Source organism: Belonocnema kinseyi, chromosome 7 (genome assembly GCF_010883055.1).
Source record: "Belonocnema kinseyi isolate 2016_QV_RU_SX_M_011 chromosome 7, B_treatae_v1, whole genome shotgun sequence".
In the NCBI taxonomy this organism is placed as follows: domain Eukaryota; kingdom Metazoa; phylum Arthropoda; class Insecta; order Hymenoptera; family Cynipidae; genus Belonocnema; species Belonocnema kinseyi.
Window position 1 is genome coordinate 117,009,223 of NC_046663.1, and position 25,415 is coordinate 117,034,637.

Consider the following 25,415-nt stretch of genomic DNA (forward strand, 5'->3'; position numbering starts at 1 on the left):
CATGGTGTTCACAATTGTCCACCTTTCTCTGTCACCTACTCTACCCCTTATGCTCACATGGTTATCTTTTTCTGTCTTTGTTGTTCGCAAATGCCTATCCTTTCTATCCGAGACTACCCATTATCAACGATATATTATTTTGGATTGCCTAATGAATAGAAAAGGATAATCGATTCTGTCCATTTCCATCTTAAAGATAGAAAATGCTTCAAACAAACAGATACTCTATCCATTAACTTCCAGCAGGGTATACTTTTACTCCTATAAGTAATACCAGTAAAGTAAAAAGTGTCCTCCAATTTCTTTTCATCCGTATTATTCATAGGAAATTCCCTAACGCATGTTTTGTACTCTATTAAAGAAAATATTTTGAAAATGAATAATAAATTATTCACATTGAAAAAGTAAAAGTGAAAGGAATATTCTTGTCATCAACTACATTACGGAATTTTAAATTAATTTGTTCCCAATGCAATCCAAAATTTAATTATTGTTAAAAAATGTATAGAACACCTCAATGCATTTTTTATGTATGCCCGCTAATATACTGATTTTCTATGTTAACTTTCGATAGCACCCATAGGTACCTTGAGGGAGTTTCCAGATCAACTTGTTTATGTAAAAAGTATGACTCCATTTTTGCTTACAAATATGAAAGGGGCCACTTATTTAATTTATTACAAATTCTCGACTAATTATCGGCTGCATTTAATTATTTTAGTAATTGCTAAGTTTAAACTCTATTTTTATATTAAAATGACTGCAAATTAGTGGAAATTTGTGCTAAAACAAGTTATTAGCTTACATTTGAAGAGTTCGGATCAAAGGATATATTTCAATATTTTGGAAATTATAAAATATTACTATATTTTGCTATACGTTACTATAATAATTGTTATTTTATTATAATTTCAGCATTTTTCGTTATTTTTAATGTTGTTATTATTAATTACCTATTTAAATAAAGGCTAACATCTTCGCGGCAAAAATACTTGAAAACTTGCAGTCTATGGTATGAGAAGATTTTCATTCTTGAAAAATAATAAGAAGCATAAATAAAAATTAACGATTGGTTGAACTCTTAGACGAAAAACAGTGTGCTCGCTGCGCGGGCACATTCTTATCGCTTTCAAGTTGCAGCGCGTCTAAGGTGCGCGACTTTTGGTTCTTGCGCTTTGTGCTCGCTAATGTATTTACTTCACTCTGCATGCTCGGTCTTTGTACTTCCCCACATTTGTGCAGAAAAATTTTAAAATTAAAGATCAAAGCATCAATAAAATTTTAATTTGTTGATTGCGAATTATCTTTCACTGTTAGAAGTATGTTGAACATTCAACCACTTTTGTGGCTGCCATCTCGCTAATTCACAGAATTGAACTAAAATTCAATCAAATGTAGTCGAAAATTAATAAAGATGCGCATGCAACCATGCGCCATAATTGTTCTTGCGAAGTCAGACCCCATCGTGAAAAATTCCCACGATCCTTCTTTGTGTCGTGAGATTCATAAAAATAACAAAGGTTATTTAGGTTATGATTACAAAAACGAGTATCCAAAAGTTGGTCTATAAGCGGACGTGAAATTCATAATGTAACATAATCTCAATGAACCTTAAGTTTTTCTTCTTTAAAGCTGCTTATTTTTCTAAATATGATATATGCACTTTATTAATCTCATCGATCTCACGTCACAAACGTACGAAGTAATTTCTTATTCCTTATCAGAATTATTTTGGTACAGTTAGTGATTTGCACAGCAAAGTACATATAGTGACATTTTCAACGGAATAGTTGAAATTTCCATTACACGTATTGTTGATTTTTCATTCACAAGTAGTTGAAATAGCAACCACCGTAATTGTATAAAACTTCAACCACATGTAGTTGAAAATTTAACCAGATATTTCTAACAGTGTTTGTTAAAGCTCCTTCGGCTTTAACAATCACATTCTCATCACTTATCTTGTGTGTGCTTCGCCCTCGATTTTTTCCAATATGCGAACTTTTCTACATTATGTTTAACACTATTATGTCATATGTGCATTACGTTTGCTTTTGTACCTCAGCCCGGGATTGCTTATTCATTTATTGTAAAATAAATTACCAATTTTATTCATAATGAATAATTTAATATTTTTGTTCCTTATTTTGCTCTAAACTTTATTCTAAGCTACCCTGAAAAGTGTATTGTTTTAATCAATTTATATTATTACAATTCATCATATTTATGGGTATTGAAACAAACATATTTTCACTGTCTTGTTTTTATAATTCAAAGAGTTCGCCTTCTATAAATAAACTATTTTGTTAATAAAAAAATTTTATTTTTTATTTCTAATGTTCTTTTTAAGATTGAAACGAAGCTCCTTATACTCCTTAGAAACAGTTTTCCTTTTCTCCGATGACCTTTTTTTAGGAGTAACCTCCAGCAGAACTGGATCCCCGCCCGCGCCCCTGGGTACTCAGTCCGCCACTATTTCCATATGTGTTCTACACGTTACAACACGTCAAGCTATGTAAATACTTCCAAAAATAATTTTTGTTTCATTGAAAAATTATTATCGACTACGATCAGCGAATTCACAGCGGCATCCTTTTATCACTAATTCCCACAATTTTCCCATTCCAAGACCAATTTAGACATGTCAATAAGCAATTGACGCTCGGAGAACAAAAGCGAACACAAAGACCGGGAACTGATAACAGATTGTGGTGCGTCATTTTATGCCGAATGCCTTTTTAAGAGCCAATACACTAAGAAAAATGGATTATACGAAGTGGACATTACAAGTTGAGCATAATACCCCGTAACGAAAGGTATTATATCGTATACAATCTATAATATTTTCCTAATGTATGAAGATATTACCAAACATAATCTCGAGATGTTAAATTCCTATAATCTTCATATTCATTCGTCACATCTGAAGATTATAAAACATGCAGGCATGCGCGTGCATCCATTTTGTCCGTGCGTTCTGCTCAATGTGTTCTGTGTTTCGCAAATTATGTGAATATTATGCAGGAAATAATACAAAGTGTCACCCAAAATTTAACGACTAGAACCAGTATGTATCTTAAAAAATTAATTAATTTCAAGAGTAGATGAAATACTTTCGGTTCGCCTAGACACTTAGGTAAATAAAAGAACCTAAAAATCGTTGACCAGATTTTTTTGCATTTTAAAATCAAAAAGAACACTGAATAAAGCATTATGTCAAACGGTACTTTCGGAATTGTTTAAAAACTTTGAAATTCTTATTCCCCTTTGAATTTTAATTTATTTTTCCCGCCACACACACAACACTAATAAGTTTTTTTTTAATTTTTTTAACTCTGGGAATTTTAATATTCTAGAACGGTAGATTTAATACCTCGGATCACAGTTCGTTATATCTTAGCTTTTATATTTAAGATCTTGTATTATTGATTTTAATAGATTGGATTATAGATTCTAATATCTTAGATTTTAGGCTTTAATATATTTAGTATATAAATTTAAAAATCTTCTGTTTCAGTTTATATACCACTCTAACCTCAAAATCTCAACTTTTACATGATTTCTCGGCCTTCGTGGTATAAAATACTGTTTGACACTGGTGCGAAAAACGCATCGTGCACTCAATAATCACCTCTCACACACGTATCGAAATGTACGATTAAGCTGAAAGGAGTAACAGCATGCATGTTCTTTCAGCTTAATACCAAAAAATTGTAGGCACTTAGCTTCCTAAAATTAATTTTTTTTCGCTCCCTCGCGATTTTGAAATCTACCTAGGGAGGTGTTCAATATTTTTAAATAATAAGCAATATCAAATTTTGAATAACATTTCGGTCCATGAAGCATTTAAAAACATAAATAATGTTTTCAATGTAAAAAATTAGATTTTTTCACTTTTTGAACATATATTTGAACACGTATTTTTTTTAATATTTGAAAAATTATTTAAAAATTATAACTTTAGAATTTCGTACCACACGCTTACCCGCGTTCTGCTATATTTTCATTAATTTATTTACATTTTTGTCAACGAGGACCATTTTCTGTAAATCATAAAGACGTGTATATCATTGCATTGCATTTCTATTCGTATGATTTCATTATAGTATATTATAATCTAATTATATAATTAGAATACAAATATGGTTTTTGTGCTAATTTATGTGCATGTATATGCGAATTATAAAAACGAATATGATCATAATAAAGGCTATCATTTCGATATTTTAAATTTATCTATTCATCCTTCAAGACACAAAACAATATTCTTTTTTTCTCTTTAGTTGGTGGTACACTAAATTCTGGCTTTCAGTCAAATGTCGGGAGTTGCCTTCAAATAGCCTTGGACTGGTTTCGGGTGATCGAAACGTAAACAGTGAGGGTCGCCTGACTCGTTTCCAATTAGAATATGTTTATATATATAATTTTACAACCGCTCTCGCCCAGCTCCCCTAAGAAACTGCTGGAGCCAGCAGTTCTACGAAGGCTGAAAACGAGGTGGCTAATAACGAGAGTTTGTTGTACTTCATTTCATTGTCGTAAAAAAAATTTCTTAGGGGCATTAAAAGGTTATGTTAACCATATTTCTCCGTATTTCTTCTACATTATAATGATCTGTAGTTATATATGTTTGATCATTTTATATTATCTATTTCACGAATTGCATTATTTTCAAACTAATTTAATTGATTTATTGATTGCACAATTCTTTAACTTGATATCTTCGCTCATGGCATTTATTACATTTAGAAAAGAAAGTGTTCATGGCGTTTGAAGCAAATAATTATTATTATAATTCTTTTTACTAATCTTCTGCTTTTTCTGTTCTTTTTTTACTTCATTATTTTTCCAAAATATATTACATTAATTTAACCAATTTCTGAAGAGAGGCTTCGTTTATAACGAACATCAATGTTTTTTCACATCTCAAAATAAGAATTCACATAAAGAACCTATGTAATATGACTTTTGTCAGAAAGTTAATACCTTTTATTTTTAGCCCCGAGACAAATTAAAAATTATTTCGGTCTCTCAGATTAAAAGGCGTCGGTTATGACGCTGCATTTTTTCTCACATCAAACAAAAAATGTTGAAATACATTGAAACAGGTTAATAATTTTTATTTCCACATAAAACCACATGAAATGTAAGCTTTTTATCTCGCCTTTCAAATGGTATGAGGTTCAATTGAATTAAAAAAAATTTCATATGAAAAAAATTGGTTTCATCTTTTTCCTTCTCTTGTTTACTTTAAACGATTAATTATTGCCTTTATTGAGGGTTAAATATTAAGAAATTTGAGAAATACTTCAATGTTTGGCAATATGTATATGCTTGGGTCAGGGCCGCCAATGCTCGAGTTATTAATTTTATAAACAACAGAATTATTTGAGTGCCACCTGGTGGTATACCCAACTAGCAAGGAAAATAATCAAACAGGAGCGGAGACAAATAAGTGGGGTGGGTTCCATAGGAAGACCCATAATGATTTTCAAAGATTTGAAGCAAAATTCCAGAAGCATTTATAAAAGTTGTACTTAAATACCTCAACACAACAAATTTGTCGAATGAGTCCAGTATTACGGAATAATCATTTTCGTCGAATCAATCCAATAAATAGGGATAACAATATTCGTCGAGTCAATGTAGTAATCCTCAATTATTCGACGCAATTCGACGAAGACTACAGTTAGTAATACAATTTGTACAATGGAGGGATCCGACCTCCCACGAAAATTCGCAAAAGTGATCTCTCGACGAGTACACGGCGGAAAGTGACGCGCTTTCGCTATACTCGTTGTCGAGTACCTCAGCTTGTCGCGCGTGGCTCTCGCCTGCGTCCCAAGATGCCACGATCGCCGAGTAATTCGCGATTCAATCAGTAATCTGACGTATTAACGAATTTGAATTTGAAAATCGAACGTAAAGTCCTAAAAGGACATCAAGATGAAAATTCTCATATTGACGTCTACAAGTGATACTGTATTGTATGATTTTCGAGCTTTAAAGTAGCATGACACGGCAATAAATTTTAACAGCACACGAGTGACAAAGAGTGACCCAAAAAACACTGTTTTTTCGCCTCTTTTCTCGACCTCGTAAATTTGCTTCCAAATTAGTTTAAACAAAAGGTCATGATAATACTTTAAAGTAGAGGAAATATGAAAGTGAGCATTAAAAAATTTCAAAATCTAGTATCTGTAGATTTTCCAGTCTTACATTTCAGAACTATTGGCCTCTAGATAATTAAAATGTTTTTAAAAAAACGTACAATATTTTTGGGTATAATCTAATAGATTTAAAAAAATAGCTATATATAACAAACAAATTGACGATGCCAACATTTTCTATAATTCTGAATCAGCAAAAAAAATCACAGGAACATTAAACACTTTTGGGCATGATAGAGTTAGCTGATAAGTTTGACTGGTTGTATCTCTTTGAAAAAGCTATACTCAACTTGAAATTTTTTCTATTTTCAAGTATCACGACAAGCTATTCTTTCAACCACTTTGGCATCAAATTCATGAGGTTGAGAAAAGAGGCGAAATTTTGGGTCACTCTTTCGCTAACTACAATGGCTTGAGCCGAAGATCAAAACGGAGATTACTCCTTTGGCCCTTTCTCATATCTTGTTAGAAAGGTTATCTTTATTTCCTCGCCGTTGTCTAACTCTGGTCTCATCTTCATAATATCGTCAAGAAGTTTGTGAACTAAAACGGCATTTTGGGCGTCTACTGCTAATCTTCTTTTTTCGTAATGGATTTTGGTGTACCCCAGCGATCAAAAACAATTTCAAGAGCTTTTACGACGTTCTATGACGGACTGGGAACAATTCGATGTACTTCGTATATAAATCTTGAACGACAATTAGATTAGAGTTTACTTTCTTTGTTCGTGTTTGAGAAACTACGGTGCCAACGGATAATTGAGCCCAAGGTGATTGTAAGGGCCTAGTAGTCAATTTCCCTTTTAGAGGTCTTTGATTATATTTTACCTTGACGCATACTTCGCAATCTTTGACAAAGGATTTGAAATATTGAGTCATACGGGGCCAATAATAATTTTGTCGAATCCTATCTAGCGTTTTATTTCTACCCAGGTATCTGGCTTGCGGAATATCGTGATTTTCGCGAACGATAGTTGCGACGTCACAGGACTTGACTACCTTTCCCCATGGATGTTATTCGTCGATCAAAGCTTTCTCGTAATCTGGACGATAATAAAACAATTCAGCCTCGATTTTCCATTCATGAAATTTCTCAGGTTGATCTTTCGCAAGTTTAAACTTAGTTTCATACCAATCCTGGTCACGAATCGTGTTTAACTGAACTCGTTCTTAGATGGTTTCTTCAATGACTCTCTCCCATCCATTCGGATCTACGTCGACACTAAACATGCCCGAGAGGGCGTCAGGAGCCTCATTTATCGTTCCTCATCGATGTTCCACTGTTATATCATGCTGATAGAGGTAAGTTGCCCACTTAGCAAGGCGACCTATAAGGTTTTTCAATCCCTGAAGCCATTGCAATGCTTGATGATCGGTAGCCACCTTAAACGGCATACCTTCTAAATAGCATCTCAGTTTTTGGACGGACCAAACCAGTGCCAAACACTCCTTTTCAGTGGCTGTATAATACAATTCTGCGCCTCTCATTGGTCGACTTAAAACTTCCATCAAGTTTTCAATTCCTGTTTCGGAGTCTCTTTGCACCAAACTTGTACCTAAGCTAGAATCGCTAGCATCGGTGTACAAAATGAAGGGTTGCCCAGGGATTGAAAGATACAACCGAGGAGCTTCGATAAGAGCCATCTTGACGTCGTCAAATGACTTCTGTTCGACATCGGTCCATCTCCAAGGAACTTGTGTACTATTCAATCTACTCAACGGACCTTGAATTCTGGCTACATTTTTTAAATGCCTATGGTACCAGGTTACAAGACCGTTGAACTGTCGCTGTGTAGTCTGATCCTTTGGGACTGGAAAGTCAATTATCGGCTGGATTTTCTCGGGGTTCAGTCTCATGTCGAATTCGTCGACAAGGTACCCAAGAAATTGTGCCTCTTAAAGGCAAAGCTCTTCTTCTCTTCGTTCAAGATCAATTTAGCTCATATCAAGAGTCAAAATTATTTTGGCATCATGGAGTTGAGAGAAGATACATCTCGTATTGTGAAAAGGATATGTCGGTTTGATTTTTTTTGGTTAAGGGTTCGGTAGTTTATGCAAAACCTAAGTCCACCATTTGCTTCAGGGACAACTACTGGCCAACATGCCCATTCGCTATTACACCATGAAACAACCCTTTTCCAGCTTTTGACGATAAGGCGTTGTATCACTTAACTCAAACACGTGTTGTATTAAACGAGTCTCGCCAGTAGACTTTTTGTCAAATTTATTGAATTCGGAGTCTCAACATTTTCTTAGGCGCTCAGTTTCGTCAACAGAAAGCGTTTGGAGTTCATTTAACATCGTGGAACTATGTCATAACGGAAAATGGTGTTTGCTACCACTTAAAGTCCAAGTTTGCGAGAGTGGATCTACCATCACCTTAAAGTTGAACCAGAAATCCATTCCGAGAATCAGATCTTCTGACAATTCTGGCATGATGCTGAACCATTGGGGTCCATAGGCATCACCTAAGTCAATAACAAATCCCACTCCTCTATTCCTTTGACAATTGACTTGTCGCCTAGACGAACGCCTATAAGAGACGTCAGATCAGCCCTTAACTCCTGAGTTTGGTATTTTTATTGACTTTTTTGGTTCCTGCGTCACGTTATCAGGGCGGTATTTTTTCTCCGTGCCAGTCGATGGATGACGTGTAGATGTAGTCGAAGCAGGAGCCAAGTTCTAAAAGAATTCGGCTCTTTTTTAGAATCAAGCGCTTGGACGCTATCCTCCAATAACCGCAACTCAAGAGAATGAGAATCCACGAATCCTACCTTATTGACACCACAGTCAACACTGTCCAAATCCTTAGGTCGGTCGATGTTAAAAATATTTAGAACAAAGACGACTCCTTTAGACGAAGAGGGACTCTGAATATCCTCAGTTTTGCCCTTAGTTTCAGTCATTTGAGACGGAGTTACTGAGGGCTTTTGGCTTTTCCCTGTTGCTTTGGGCAATTTGAGTTATAATGTCCTATTTTCCGACAAAGGCAACAGACGATTTGTGTTTCGGATGTGCAGTAGCACAAGGAATATCCCAACTTTGCACAGTTAAAGCAGAACATTTTGGACCGATCAAAGTGTTGTCTTGTTCTCTCCGATTTTATTTGTTCGTCATCAGGGGATCTAAAGTCAATTTTATTTGTTGTTTTCGGTTGTCTTTCGCAGAACTCTTATCGCCCGAGTTCAATTCGCCCTGGACCGAACATTCGTCGAACTCGTTTACTGAGTCAAACTGCCCTTAAACATAATTTAGGACCGTACGACTAGGCCACGGGCGCGCCTCCTGTGACTCAATTGATCTCTGGTAGAGATAACTACGCTCGTTAGCATGGTGTACAAGTTCGGTATAGTCTCTAAGGGATAGATATAAAATCTCGAATGCTAGCCGTGGATTAAACTTTGTCAGGATTTGTTTAATTGTACCCTGAATTTCGACGGCTACTCCCTACACTCGAAAATAAGTCTAGCTGTACACGCGAATTCCGCGAGAGTTTCGATCTTTTCGAGTTTCAATTCGTGAACCTCGAGGAGGAGATGCGCGTCATCTTTTTTGACGCCCCACTAGGTACCACTGGTAGCATGCCCTATATAAACCCTTAAATATGTTTGACAAACACAGAACGAGTAGATCTTTATGTATCCCGCTGATACTCAAATAATCCTTGAGAATCAGTAAAAATTGTTCAGGATTCTTTTCAGTTTTTGGAGCAGAAATTTTCCTAGGGCTAACTATGCGAATTTTCTTCATCGGCAAGTCGCTGTCGAAGCCAGTGTAGCTCCTACCGGGTCCACCAATCAACGGTGCATTCCGATCACGGCTCGAGTCAAATCTTGCGGGACTGTCACTGCCGCTCGAGCAATCCTGTCGCCAGGAGATTTAGGAACCCGTTCTCCGCGCAGTCGATGCGCCTGAAATCCGACCAGATAATGGCAAACAGCGTGAATCGTGTGAATTAAGTGAGGGGCGACTCATACTTTGTCTATTCCCCTGAATATTTTGTGAAACATTTCCATCGCTACCCGTCATTTCGCGATAACGTTGTTCCGAGACGAAAATCTCCCTGTCGACTATCTGCCCGTTGGCATTCGGTTCGCCAACTACGACCCTAATTAGTCGCAGAGCAGTGTTTTGGTCTTTTATATCGGAATTATTCACACTCCTATCTCACAAATAATTATTGTCGCGAGGGAACCGAGAATCCATGGTTGGAATTCTCGTTTCAAAAGTTGAGTTTTCTTTCTCGAAACGCACATATCTGAGATCCCTTTCCACATAACCCATTTCGCTTCATTCGACCGAAGGATCTCGTATCGGCCTGAGTCTCGAGGTCATAGTCACATCCCGGTCTTCATCCAAATGAGCAAAGCTCGTGAATTGAGCGAGGGGTCTGCCAAAAGGAGATTTCTACTGCTGGGTGCATTTGACAGATTTTCTCCCCGTTCAGGCCCCTGACTGCGTGAAGTATGTGGGAAGGGGTCTTCACGATTGTTGATGTGACTTAACCCTTAAACGTATCCCCTCTCTGTAATAACATAAAGTATGAGGGGGGTTGCTGAAGAAAACTTATGTTTCATAATAAAACATATAGAACAGCATTTATTTATCCATTAAAACAGTCGCTGCAGAATAAGAAACGGTGTTCATCACAAACAGGTCGCATACACGACGCACAACCCTCAGTAAACTTTCGGTACTTTCTTTTTGGACAGACAGAAGATCTCTGTCTACTGTCAAATTGAACCCTTTCTTATGCTCTTGCAGTTGGTAAATTTTATTGCAAAATGCACTCAATGCCAACTTTGATGTTTCTCGGTAGCCGAGATTAGTTAAATCGTTCTTGTAAGTGTGGTATTATCAAATACATTCTAAAGCTTTCAAGAACTGTAATTGTTGATATTTTTGGGTTCTGGTTGGAATTCTGAAGGTGCAATGATTTTAGAATACGATGACTTTACAGTACGATGTCTTGTTCGAGTAGACGCTGCCGTATACTCGATCGTAGATCATAAGACATCCTAATAATTGAAAAATTATTTTAGAAACTACTTACAATAAATTTAAATACTTCAAAACACTATGTACTTACTTTATATAAGAAGTAAATGTACCGCAAGGGAATTGGTACTCATTCTTTGTAGACAAATGGCGCTATAAGTCTGATTTAAAATTTTTTAAGCTACGAAAATCATGAGTTAGAAAAGTCTGGGTATAAAAGATCCCAGGGATAACTTTAAGAGCTAATCCAATTTTATGACGACTTGATGATAATAGCCCTTTTAACAGAACGCTTTGCTGAACGATTACATCATCGAATCGAGTAGTCAACGCTTCTATTTTGCGTTTCAGGACGCTATAATTCTGATCTGAATCGGAAGTAGCTGACCCAGGTCAGGTAGGAATCGTTGTACACGAACCCCATCCCCTTCATCTACCCGCCACCGTAGAAAAACCGGTATTAGGTGTCCATCCGACTCATTTTGCTGTCAGTCACGGTGCTTCTATTCTGTACAAGCGGGATCTTTGATCATGTGCGGCCGACAAGCTTTCTTAGAGAGCCTTTTGGGATTGATCTCGGTTAAGCTTTCTCCTCGGAGGTGAAAAGAACATCGCCATTCAAAAGAATTCCAAGGCTTAGCCAAAACTAATTCAAATCAGAGAATTTGACAAATCCGGAATAATTGATTAATTGTTCAATGGTCAATTAGTCGAAAAGTTGAGACGTGACCCACACAAATCAAAAGTTGTTTTGATTTGATCCGATTAATCATAAATATTTCTTAAATTAACGTAAAAGCACTATATTCACTTTTGGAACAGACAGAACGGGTCTGAAGCCACCTTGAATCGTACTAACTCAGTGATTCACGATAAAACCTGAATTTTATTCGATTAAAAAAAAGTTTTCAGTATCCGAACAAATTTTCTGAAAATTTTTAATTTAAATTATTTCGCCAATAATCAGATCGAGGCCTAACATCGAAGAAAATCTCAAAAGTTTAATTTTAATAAAAATATCGAAAAGTCGGGGCAACTCCTCCAATAAACAGCCACTTTTCTATCAACTATAAGCTATTCCACTTCCAATTAATAAAAGTAGTTTATTAAATAATTAGAGCAAGATCTAATCACTCAATTTCGCCAATATTTTATTCGTGTGAAGTTGTTATGGCCAGACATCACAACTTAACCTTTTACCTTAAAAAAAAACTTTATTTCGCTCAACATTGTCAAATGAAAGGTTAATACATAAATAACTCACAATTAATCAATATAACCTTCAACTATTTTGCGAAATAACCAAAAAAAGACATGAGTTATTTAACTTTTCAAAATTCAAACATTTGATTGAATAATTAAAATAAGATTCAATTCTTTAACTTTAACAATATATAATTCAGTTTAAAGTGTCATGCAAAGACATAAGAAGTAAACCTTTAACCCTTTAAATTGAAATTTTTGTTTATCGCTGCACACTGTCAGGGCAAGACCCAATCAACTGACAACAATCAGTATAAATTCTGAAACAATCGCGAAATATCTAGGACAAGACATTAGCTTTTCCGAAATCGGCACATTTATTTTTCATATTTAATATTTTCATTCCTTTGAGTAATCTCCATAACTCGAAATATGTGACAAATTTAACGTCTTTCGACGAGCAAACTTTAATTTAGATTTTAATCACATAATAATTTGACTCAAGTCGAATTGTTTACATGTGTCTTCACACCATGTATTTATCATTTGTAAATTTTCAAGTCTAAATGACAATAGATTCAAGTTTCCCGACCATTGTAGAATTTAACAGACAAGTATCTAATAATTAATAAAATTCACTAGGTCATTAACATATAATTTCATAACCTCGACATTTTTTATTTCAAATACAGTATTTCAATATTAAATACAATTTTCTCAATTCGTATAATTTTCTCCATTACTGAATAAAATTTTAGTTTCATACGTAATGTAAAAGCAGCAAGCTGATTTAATTAGAGGCTGCACAAGAAAATAAAGCGCATAACCTTCACCAAGTCAAGGTTTGTGCTTACAAACACGCCCCGTGCGTATAGTTGCCGAGAGAAGCATGACACATGCACGCTCGCAAAGCTTTGGATTACTACACTACACAATACGCACTAAGCAGATTTCAATACTATTATTCGACAAGAGAATTAATTTTTCATAACTTTCGACAAAAATTCCCAACCGGCCCCACGTTGGGCACCAAATAAGACAGAGTGAATACTTCTTTTTGTAGTTCTAGATAGATTTACTAATTACTTAAAAAGTTTTACTCCTCACTTGGCGCAATTGGGTCAGGACGGGCAAGGCTCGAGTTATTAACCCTAAAACGATCCACGTAGCTGGCTCGTCCTCTAACCGTCCACCGGAGTTGTACACACTGTTAATTTTTGGATAAATGTTAAATAATTTGTTAAACATGAAAAAGACCTAAGGATTCCGCAAAATTGATGTTCTTTATATAAAATAACGTAGTTTCTCAACAATAGGACCGATTTAGAAAGAAAAAACGGATTTCAAATGAACAATAGTTACACTTTAAAAACGTGCATATAAGCCATATTTGCTTTTTCTTACAGAAACATATTATTCGAACATAAAAAATAAAGGAAATTAGAAGAATCGGACAAATGGCAAAAATCTTACAAAATACTAGTAAGATTGATTATTGAAATTCAGATTTATAATAAATCTGAATTTTAATAATCGATTTTATTAGTAGTTTGAAGATTCTTGCCATTAGTCCGATAAATTACTGAGACAATTCTCGAACTTAAACCCTACACTGGGATATTGCGCTACCCCAAAGGATATTTACGTCCGCACAGAAAACACAAAAAAAATGATCTCGCTCGTTGACTGAGGTCAGTTGCCAAATAGTTGAAGTAAATTTTCGTTAGGGTCCCGGGCCAAACTGCACATGCTCTTAGTCAGAAGCGTACCTTCACACTAGGTACAGTCTTAAGGCTAAAATGTGAACGAGTTTTAGTGATTTCTATCTCACCTAGGTGGCGTCTGTGTTAATGCTTGTGTGGTAGAAGGGTAAGATCAGGAACATAGGAACATTGCGGACATGTAAATAACCAGTGAGTGATTATATTAATGACGTCTACAAATTATTTACATTTTCGGTTTGAAACAAATTTACATTATTTTTATTTTTAAATTGAAAAAGGGACCGATCTGTTCGGAGTAGTACTTAAGTGTTGGGCTTCATGTCTCTGTTTAAATATTTTTTCATTTAGAGGTGTGGGAAGAATAATTTGCACTAGCAAACCATTTCATGTAATATATCAAAAATGCAATTCATTTTTGATCATGCGCTATTCTATGTTTTTTTTACATTGCATGAAACGGTTTGTTTACGTAAATTATTCTACTCGTGGCCGCGTACCTCAGATTGTCACGCGTAACTCTCGCCTGTGTCCCAAGACCCCACGATCGCCAAGAAATTCGCGAGTCAATCAGTAATCTGACGTATCGACGAATTTCAACTTGAATTTGAAAATCTACCGTTAAGTCCTAAAAGGACATCAAGATGGAAATTCTCATGTTGACGTCTACAGGTGGGTCATTTACTGATACTTTAATTTAATTTATTTCACTGCAGTGATTCCTGTCACAATGTTGTGATGTTCAGCTGAAGGAACATGCATGGCACGTTTTTCAGCTTAAAGTAATATTTCCTAACAAAATCCGAAGTGGCATGCAAGAAAAAGTCATGGAAAATCTCACTTTCTTTTTTGCATTCACATAATTTTTTTAGGGTTTTTCAATTTTTGGTTGATGCAACATGTATGCCATTTTTTCATTAACTTGAAATATCAGAAATGTCCCTCACCTAAACCAACGAGAGGTGCATGCCGTTAATTATTACACCTTTAATTTGTTGGAACTACCTTATATTAACAAGGCAGGTTTATCTTTGTTCTGTTAGGGTTAATTACCGACCCTTAAAAAGGCATGCGGTATAAAATGAGGCATCGCAATCTGTCATCAGCTTTCGGTCCAACAAGAATTGAGGGAAAAGGTTCCCCCCACTTTGTTGCTACGAAGAACAGACTCCAGTGTCTCCAGAACGTGGGATTTTTCGGTCCCCACCACTTTCCCATCTTGAAGAAACGCATGCAAACGTAGCGTGTGGATGAGTCGGCTCTGTTGCATGCTACGAAGACCAGCCTCGTGTAAAGCCGAAAATGCACGAGCACGAATCCGAGCTCTCCCGACTTCACGAATGATGATCCGCCTGCTACGCAATTTTATTTTGGTTTGAAATTCTGAATTACGCTCAGCTAAAAAAGTATTAGATCCAATACTTACTAATACTTCTTTTTCCTAAGGAATAGACTAGTTAAATTTTCGGATACAATGAAATTTTCAACAGTTCAATTTTCAACGAAAAAAATTATTGGTAAAGTAAAAAAGATCATTTTTTTACCAAAATTGGAAAAATTATATTTTTAGTTAAAAAAATTAATTTTGAATAAAAAAAAAAACAATCTAATCTGCAACAAAATAGTGAAATTTTCTACCAAAGAAAAAAATTTATTGACAAGAAGACGAATATTTCCATTAAAAAGATAAATTTTGAACAAAAAATGGTAATTTACATTTTCAATAAAAGAAAAACTTCAAGAAGAAATGTTAACCAAATATTTGCATTTTAACCAAACAAATTAATTCTCAAACGAAACGGAGAATGTTCAAACAAATGATTTCAACTAAAAAACAATCTATTTTCTAGCAAGGAGCGATATTTTCAAATAAATAGTTTTCTAAAAGACGAAATTTCAACAAATTAATTTGCAAACATAAAAAAAAAATTTCCATCAAATAGGTAAATTTTCAACCGTGAATACTATAGTAACATTTTCAGTAAAGAAATAACAATAAAAAATGACGAATTTCCAAAAAATCCATGAATTTTTAACCAGATAGTTGAATTTGTCAACTAAAGAAGATATTTTTTCAACCAAACATGGTAGAATTTAATTTTTAGCTCAAAAAAATAAGAAGAATACTTTTGTACCAAGGAAATTGAATTTTCAAATAAAAACGAAAAATTTTCAAGCAAACATGAAAGTAATTTCCAATAAAAAATGTTGAATTTTCATTCATCATGCTATCGACAAAAAGCTATTTCACTTCACTAGTCGCAACATAACATTAGAACTCAAATAATTTTAATGTTTATTTAAAAACAAATGTTCTCGTTGTTCCGCTTAAATGCAAGCTAAATTATTAATTGAAACTAATAAGAAAGTCCAACTATTGATTTTTTAAACTGAGAATGTAACTGTTCCATTATTTGTTAAATATTTATCTTTTTTAGTTAAAAGTTTTCCTTGATTGAAAGAAAATTATTCTTCTCTTGTGAAAATTCATCTAGTTTTGTTAAAAATTCATTTCTTTGTTTGGAAAAAAAAGTGTTCTGTTAAAAACTCATTTTCTTGTTGTTTAAAATTTGTATATTTAATTAAAACTTCGCTTTTCCGGTTAGCAATAAAAAATCGTTATATTTCTGTTTAATTATTAACCGAAAAAAGGAAGTTTTAATGAAATATTAAAGTGGTGAGGGCCAAAAAGAATTTCAAATTAGATTCCCGATTATCGGAAAAATGCCAAATTTTGAAAAATCTGCCGCGATCACTCTTAATATGTGTAAGATAAAAAAAGTCTCCAATTTCACGCTTTTAAAATAATAAAAAATTTAATAAATTCTTTGAATGCCCCTGGGAAACATTTTTTTAGAATCCGAAGTCCATAAACTACATACTTTTTTATTTTATATATATTTTTGATGTTAGGATTTTTTACCAAGGAAATTTATTAATAATTTTGATGAAAATCTTTTTTTGTCTACATTGTCTATGACCAATATTGTTTAATATTGATGTAAAATCGTGCCATTTTTCATTTTATATTAAAATTGAAAAAAATAAGCTTTTGATCATCTTTTGATCATCTGTGTATTTTGTTGAAAATTTGTCTTTTTTGGAAGAACATTATTCTTTATGTTCATAAGTTCATTTTTTGATTAAAAATTGCACTATTTTGTTTTAAATTAAATTTTTTATCCGATAATTTAACTATTCCATTTTTGATTGAATATTTATTCTTTTTAGATTAAAATTCATTTCTGAATTTGAAAATTTTACAATTATATTGGAAATTGCTTTTGTTTATTTGCTTAAAAATGTATGTTTTTCATTTGAAAATTCATTTCTTTGGTTAAAAATTTTTCTTTTTTTGTAGAAATTAATTTTAACAACTGAAAACTTAAGTAGAAACTGCAATTTTCAGTTAGGAATGGTCTTTTTTAGTTGAAAACTCGTTTTTTTCGTAGACAATTTTTCTTATTGTTTGAAAATTGATATTTTTGGTATAAATTCGTTATGTTTTTGTTCAAAATAATTATTGAACTATGCCATTTCTGGCTGAAAAATTATCTTTTTCAGTTGACAAATTCAACTATCTGGTTAAAAATTCATGCATTTTTTTGAAATTTTTTTTTCGGTAAAATATTATTCTTCTTGCTTGAAAATGGTTTCATCTTACCAATTTTGTTCAAAATCCTTCTGCTCTTTTTGTTAAAAACTAATTTTTAATGAATATTGGACTATTCCATTTTCTTCTTAATTTGTCTGTTTTGGTTAAAATTTATTTCTGTAATAAACATTGAATTTATTTGTTAATAAACTGACTTGACTGCTGTTACAATTAAATTTTGCAAATGACAATGTCAGACAGAGGAAGAGAATAAAAGGTTTGAGGAAGAGGCGGAGAAGGCTAGGACGGAAGAACAGGTATGGAAGGTAGTAAACAGAGAAAGAAAAAGAAGAAAAAGAGTAAACCAAGATATTGAAATGATAGAATGGAAGAAATATTTTTTTGGATTTGCTAGGAGAAGTAGAGAGAAAAGTTGTAAAGGTAGGAAAATGTGGTAGAGAAAGAGATGAGGAAGAAGAAATTTCAAGGGAAGAAATAGTTAAAGTTTTAGGAGTAATGAAGGATGGAAAGGCACCTGGTATAGATGAGATTCCAAATGAAGTATGGAAATATGGAGGGGAGGAACTAGAGGTATGGGCATGAATAATGTGTAATAGAGTATGGAAAGGAGAGGTGTGGCCAGAGTTATGGAAAGAAGGAGTAGTTATACTAATAGAAAAGAAAGGCAAGGGAGAGGAGGTTAAAGATTATAGGGCGGTGACGTTGATGCCAACACTTTATAAAGTATATGTAACTATTTTGTCGGAGAGATTGAAGATAGAATTTGAAGAAAAAAAGATCGAGTCACCGAATCAGACAGGGTTTAGCAAAGGAATGGGGGTAATGGACAACATATATGTTCTAAACTATCTAGTAAATAAGAGAATTAAAAGGGAAAAAGGGGCAATGATAGCAATGTTCGTGGACTTAAAGGCGGCGTTTGACTCATTAAACCTCGGAGAAATAGAAAACGTTATGATAAAAAAGGGAATAAGAAAGGGATTAATAAAGGGAGTATCAGAAATTTTTAGAGAGACAAGAAGCAGGGTTAAGGTAGGAGAGCAAGTAGGGGATAGTTTCTGGTTGGTGAGAGGTGTGAGACAATGGTGTCCTCTGAGCTTACTTTTATTTAATTTATTAATATCATACTTGGAAGAAGAAATGAGGAGAAAGGGTTGGGGTGGAGTTAGGATAGTAAGGGAAAGATATATGCACTGGCATACGCAGACGACATAGTGTTGATGGCAGAGGATGAAGAAGGGATGGCGGGATTAATTACAGGATTAGAGAAATACTTAGATGGGAAAAAGCTGAATATAAATGTAGAAAAGACAAAGATAATGAGGTTTAGAAAAGGAGGGGGAAGGAAGAAAGAATGGACAGGGAGATGGAAATGAATAGAGTTTAAAGAAGTCAAGAAGTATAAATATTTGGGATATATCTTGCAAACGAATGGATATCATGCGGCTTATATGTACATTATCTGCTTTAAATAAATTTTTTTATACAATAGGGCCAAATTCACCACTTGTCTCCTTCAATACTAAAAAAAGGGGAGATAGGAGTTGTCCCGTAGCAGATATTAGTGGTTGTATGGTATAACTGTGTGTTGTCGATGAAACTGATTGTACCACACTACACACTTTTTTAAACATCAAAAGCCAATTTGCAGAAGCCTTGAATCTAAAATCTTCAGGGCCAATTTCTCTTTAAACTTGCAAAGCCCATCGACGTATCTCACGATCATGGATAATTAATCCAGCTTTAATAGCAGCTTAAAAATTATCGAATATATACTGCCAAATTTTTGTAACTTTTTAAATATGTGTACCACCTTTAGTTATTGTGTAAGCCCAACGTTTCAATTAACTTATCGATGAAACTTTCTTGAATTTACTCTGTACACTTTTTATACTTAAACTTTTTTTTGCCACTTCTCCAATATTCGACAGCTCTCCTTTCACGATCAAAATCTAATTCTCCTATATCGTATATACAGTGATCTGTTGATACTTCGAAAGCATGAGGCAAGTGATGAAGTTCTTGATTTTCAACAATTTTTGCACCAACGAAACGATTCAATGTTTGTCAAAAACTGATTTTATTCATGAATAAGAATTTACTTGAGACTGTATATTAATTCTTGAAATGTTGTATTGATAGGAATATTAATAGCCTACTTATGGTTTGGAAGGGGTAGTTTCTAGGGATCGGATGGGTTAGGTGGTAGGTGTTTAGGTGGGTGAGCTGGATTGTGGTGTGAAAATTAATTATTTCAAGAGAAAAAAGCTACTAAAATCAATGTTTCCAGGGTTAGTGAGTTAGCCTGCTTGTGGCTTGGCAGGGGTGGTTTCTAGGGGTTGGGTGGTTTAGGGGGTAAGTGGTTAGGCGGATGAGCTGGCTTGTGGTTTGAAACTAATTTAGTTCAAGTAAAAATGCGACTCATTATGGATGCTGTGAAAGTATTCAGCCAAATTATTCACAATACCCTATTTTGATGATAATTCCTGATGGTTATGACAAATTATACCTGTTATAAGACTTTTCTCTTTTCACATAAGACTTGAAAGACGATGGTTTGGAGACATTATTTAACGCAGCATTGTCTAATGAGTTTTTCATCTCAAAATTATATCTCCTAGATACAACGTTATTCGGAAATATTGTAAAGAGTTGCTCCCCACGTAAGCAAAAATTAGAAACAAAGAGGGGTGGTATTTGTCATCAGGTAGTACTGGATCAATGACACCCCTGCTGAAAGTAAATGAATAGAGTTTCTATCCGTTTGAATCATTTCCTATCTTTAAGGTGGAAATGGAAAGAACCGATGTATCCATCTCGATCCTAGGTCTATTCCTTTAATTATTTTCTATCTTTCCTCCAATCTACAATCCAACGCTTGTCCACATGTATCCTATTCTTTCCACTCCCAATCCCTATTCTAGTGTTTCTTTTCAAATGAATCCTTCACTTATCCACGCCTGTCTTTTTCTTTCCGTTAGACAGTCTTGTCTTTCTTTTTCAATCCCTAGCTTCTTATCTCATTGTATCTTTTTCTATCTTTTCTAAAATCTAAGGTAACCTTATCTTCTTAAATCCCACTCATTCCATCTAAATAAATCAACAGTCTATCCACCTCTATACTTTTCTATCCGTTAGGAAATTTAAGATTTTGTCTAACTTTTTTAATTCCTATTTTCCTATCCAAGTGAATCTACTTCTATCTTTCCTGAAATATAAGATGACTCTATTCTTCTTAATGAATCCTCTACTTATCTCCCTCTATCCTTTTTTATCCATTGGAAATAACAAATTTCGTCTATCTTTTTGTATCCCTATTTTCATATTCAAGTGAATCCATTTCTATATTTTCAGGAATATAAGATAGCCCTATCTTCGTGAATCTCAGTCCTTCTATCTAAATAAATCCACGGCTTATCGATCTCTATCCTTTTCTATGCGTTTGACAATCTTAAATTCCATCCATCTTTTTTAATCCCTATTTTCCTGCCCAAGTGAGTCCATTTCTATATTTTCTCAAATATAAAATAGCCCTATCTTCTTGTATACCAGTCTTTCTATATAAATCAATTCTCCACTTATCTACCTTTATGTATTTCTATCCGTTGGGCAATAACTAGTTTCGTCTTTCTTTTTTAATCCCTGTTTTCCTATTCAATTGAATCCATTTCTATCTTTTTTTAAAATATAGGATAGCCCTATCTTCTTGAATACCAGTCTTTCTATCCAAGTGGATCAATTTCTATATTGTTTTAAACATGAGATAGCCCTATCTTCTTGAATCCTGAACGTTCTATCCTACCGAATCCTCCGCTTAACTACATCCATCTTTAGCGAGGCATGCGCTAGTTGACGCACATGCCTGACTTATTACCGGAAGTTTCCCAGTAGGTGGCTGACAGTAAAAGTCAGACACAAGTGAAATCATTTGCACCGTCTATAACTGGAGGGTCAGTAGACGCCTTTGAACAGTTCGAACTTCGACTAGTAAGTCGTAAAGCTACGTAATTTTGTTGTTGGGTATATAAAACCTTGTTAGTTTAATACAATTTTGAGGGAGTTTGAAATTCAAAATATATGATTATTTTCAAAACGCATAAGAATACTACATTTTTAAATAGATTCAAATAAATATAAATTTAAATTATATATCGTTGATAGTAAGAAGTCTGGGATAGATAAAGATAAACAGTTGTGAATACCGTGGTTAGAAAAAGATAGACAATTGTGACTGTAAGAGATAGAGTCAGGGGTACAAAGAGATAGATCTAAGTAGACGTAACGGATAGGTCGTGGAAAGAAAAAAAAAGACAGTTTGTGGGATGCAAAGTGTGCATTTAGGAAGTATTGAATATCTCTATCTTTTTCTATCCATACGTTTCTATCTTTTTGAATCTTTTCACTTCCAGCAGGGTCTATTAACTCCCAGTAAGGTGTTCGCTAGTGAAAGGTCCAAGTATCTGTTATTGCAATTTTCAACTGAATTATGTTGTTGTGCATCAAACAATTTTCAAACGGACGTTAACAGAGCTGATTTTGTATCCAATTTTACATAGTTAATATGGCATTTATAGTTAGGGATATCAAAGTCTCCTACAATAATTATTTAATGTTCAGCAAGTTGTCGAAGAGAAATGAATGAGTTAAGTATTCTTTCTAATTCAGAAACTGATATTTCGGGGGAATATAGATAACTAAAATCAAGAATGAGAAAATCGGCGCATAAATTTGAGACCCAAATATTTTTACCGATGGGCCCTCACAAATTGTTAAAATCAAGTTTAACTGTAAACAAGCAAAATGCGACTTCAATGGCAGGGAGGACTCAGCCTTCAGGCCTAGTCACACAATTGTCCCTGAACATTTGCAAAATATTGCAGCGGACACTTTCAGCATCATAAATAAAACTTTAACCAAGTTTCAGTGCATAATAAAAAATTAAAATTATAAAAAATGCAAACAGAGTTATTCAATAAATCTAACTTACTATTCAAACCTGATATTTAGTATGATGCACCTTAACTTTAAGAGTGGATGACGACACTGTCTTGTTGAAAAAGCTCTTTTGTTGAGAACTATGACTGGAACTCCATTTCTGTACGGAATCCGGAGATCCTTCTCTCCTCTCGCAAGTCGCTCTTCTAAAATTTATTTTTTATTTCTGCGTTTGCTCTCCTGTAGTGGTATATGATCCCGAGGGACTTAAATCTCGCTTATCATTTCCTGAATTGCTTTTGACTTTTTTAATTATATAAACGCTCGCATAATTTCTCAGGTGGTTGCTTCGGATTGAAATCTGATCTTGACTAACCGGGAAAGGATCTGAGAGTGTTGGCCAATCCAGAAGGTACGTAATATATTACCAGACAAGTTACTAGCAGGGTTAATTAATTAAAGTATATCTATAACAGTTGCTAGATCTCTTTCTCCAGGAGAGGTATTTTTATTAGAACTCCTTTCAGGAAGGTTGAATAAAATAAAATTTTTCGCACGTGCTGTGCTCTAGGACATTTCTTAGATATACAAGACTCAATGTCTTCAGCAACGTGAGGGCGACGTCATGTCTATGGTTAGACTGAACGGCATTCAAAGTATTTTCGATGTCACAGATCGTTCTAGAGACAGAGGCAATATTATCATTCATTCTTTTTTCGGACTAGTCAGTCGATCTTCCATCAATTACTTTTTTGAAGACTCCATTAATTTATATAGTTAAACTATCAAAAGCAATCATGGGTTTGTCAGTCTTGCTTTAGATCAGCTCGGCTTGCTTCGTAGTCACTTTTCCGTTTTTAATTAAATCAACATAGTCTCAAGAACATCTATGATAATATCATTTCCTCGATCTTCGGCCGCTTGGGAGCAACTCCGAGATCCGCAAAAACTTCGAAATTCTCCATCGGGAAGGGATTTAATTTTAGCAGAACATATTATATGATAACGAGCAGGGCATCCATTTCATTCAATACTAGCAGCATCAGAGATACACACAATGGCACAGTTCGTAATTGACACGGCAGGAAGGTAAACTCACACTGGTTATTACTGAGTTTCGAAACACACAAATAACTAAGGCCAAACCCTTTAAGCAATTACCACGTACTCTAGTTCACTTCTTCTTAATATATATATGGTTTTGATTTCTCTAGAATCAAACCGAAGGGCCTACGACAAAGCCACCGAACGCGTCCTCGGGTTGCGGATAGAGGGTCCCTGTACCAAGGGTTTCTGCTGAATATGGTTACAAAAATAAATAGGCAGTCGCGGACAATTGTACAGGGGTGGTCCCGAAGGAATTAACCCCCAAGCGGAGGTGTGAAGACCATGCCGAAAGCTGAATGGCACCTGGCTGAGGTGTCTAGAACGGTGACTCTGGGATACCGGGCGACCTCTCAGAGTACGCAGCCTTATCCTTGCATGCGGGGCTCTACAAGAATAGACGAACCCCTTTCCCTAGCTTCTCGTGGGAACAACAATGACAACAACAAACATAGTTGTAGTAAGTGCGGTTCAAAACAACATAACGCGCAGGGCTCCCCACAATTGGTCGGCCAACAATGCCGACCAGTCTAGAGCTGGGGGAGCCAATAAAAACGGATTCAATGCGACGGATCGGCAGGATCTCGCGACCTTTCGGTAGACGGATCAACTGAATCACGACTTGCTAGAGTGCTGCGATGCGAGTGTGGCCCGTGAACGGGGCTATATGGCACGGCTGCATGCTCTGTGGTGCGAGAAACACCCGGAGCTATCGCACTTTTCGCAGCAACTTCTGCGAAACCATGCTGAACTACTCCGTAAAATGGGCTATGTAAGCGGAACGCCTACTCTACCACAGCTAGAACAAGCCGACAACAAACAAAGAGAGGCGACACTAAGACCAACCGCGGGCAGGCATCCAATAGATGAAGAGCGATGCTTTACGACCCGGAGAAACATCAACTCCAAGGTTTCTCTCAAGCCTAAAGATCTGGCTGAAATGGATGACGAGCTTCGTGGACATTTTTCCGGTGAATCCGACCTCTGGGCTATCAATTATTGTGTGTATAATGCAGCGAGAGCTTTGGCTGATGCGAACCGTAAAACAAAACCAACGGCTGATCCTAAGACCAAAAGACGAATGCATCAACTTTCCATAAAGATAGGCTGGGCAAGACAGTACGCGTCCCGCATTCAATGTGCGATTGACTACATCACATCTGGCAGGAGTTTTACCGCCAAGGTTCGAAAGTTCGCGCGCGAACTTCGGACCCGTTATCACACACTTAACAAGTCAAAGCTGCTGACCATCATGCATCATATTGTTGAGAGAATACGGATACTATCTGACGCTAAGAGAAGTCTAGAGCGGAGGGAGAGGTGGGTCAGAGAAAATCAACAGTTTCTCTCTGACCCATCTCGACTCTTCCAAGACCCTCTAGTTACTGTCGAACACACACCCCAACCAGAGGAGGTCGAAGTATTTTGGAGAGAAGTCTGCGAAGTTCAGCATAGACTGGACGAAGACTCAGAAAATATAAATAGCTTCAAGGAGTTATGTGTTCTCCTGATAACACCTGATAACGAATGCCCACCCATCACTACCGAGGAGGTAAAAAAAGTATTTAGAAGGATGAAGAACTATTCCGCACCGGGACCAGATTGTATCAAAACCTTCTGGTGGAAGAAGTTTTCTTCAACCCATCAGCATTTGGCCCGTATTTTCACC

The 25,415-nt window shown here is 35.3% G+C and overlaps 1 protein-coding gene across 5 annotated transcripts in view; it reads left to right on the plus strand.

Annotated features, from left to right (window-relative positions):
- The window catches only part of LOC117177192 (L-lactate dehydrogenase), an 88,541-nt gene that overhangs the window by 41,891 nt on the left and 21,235 nt on the right, over positions 1-25,415 (plus strand). Inside the window, exons 1-2 of one of the 5 annotated variants that reach the window (XM_033367723.1) lie at positions 2,770-2,816; positions 22,983-23,054. The exons of 2 other annotated variants lie outside the window; for them this stretch is intronic. The gene's annotated coding sequence lies outside the window, so the exon portion shown is untranslated. Of the gene's footprint in view, positions 1-2,713; positions 2,817-22,982; positions 23,055-25,415 lie in introns of those variants that run through there. 2 more of the 5 variants (XM_033367721.1, XM_033367724.1) reach the window with 2 other exon arrangements.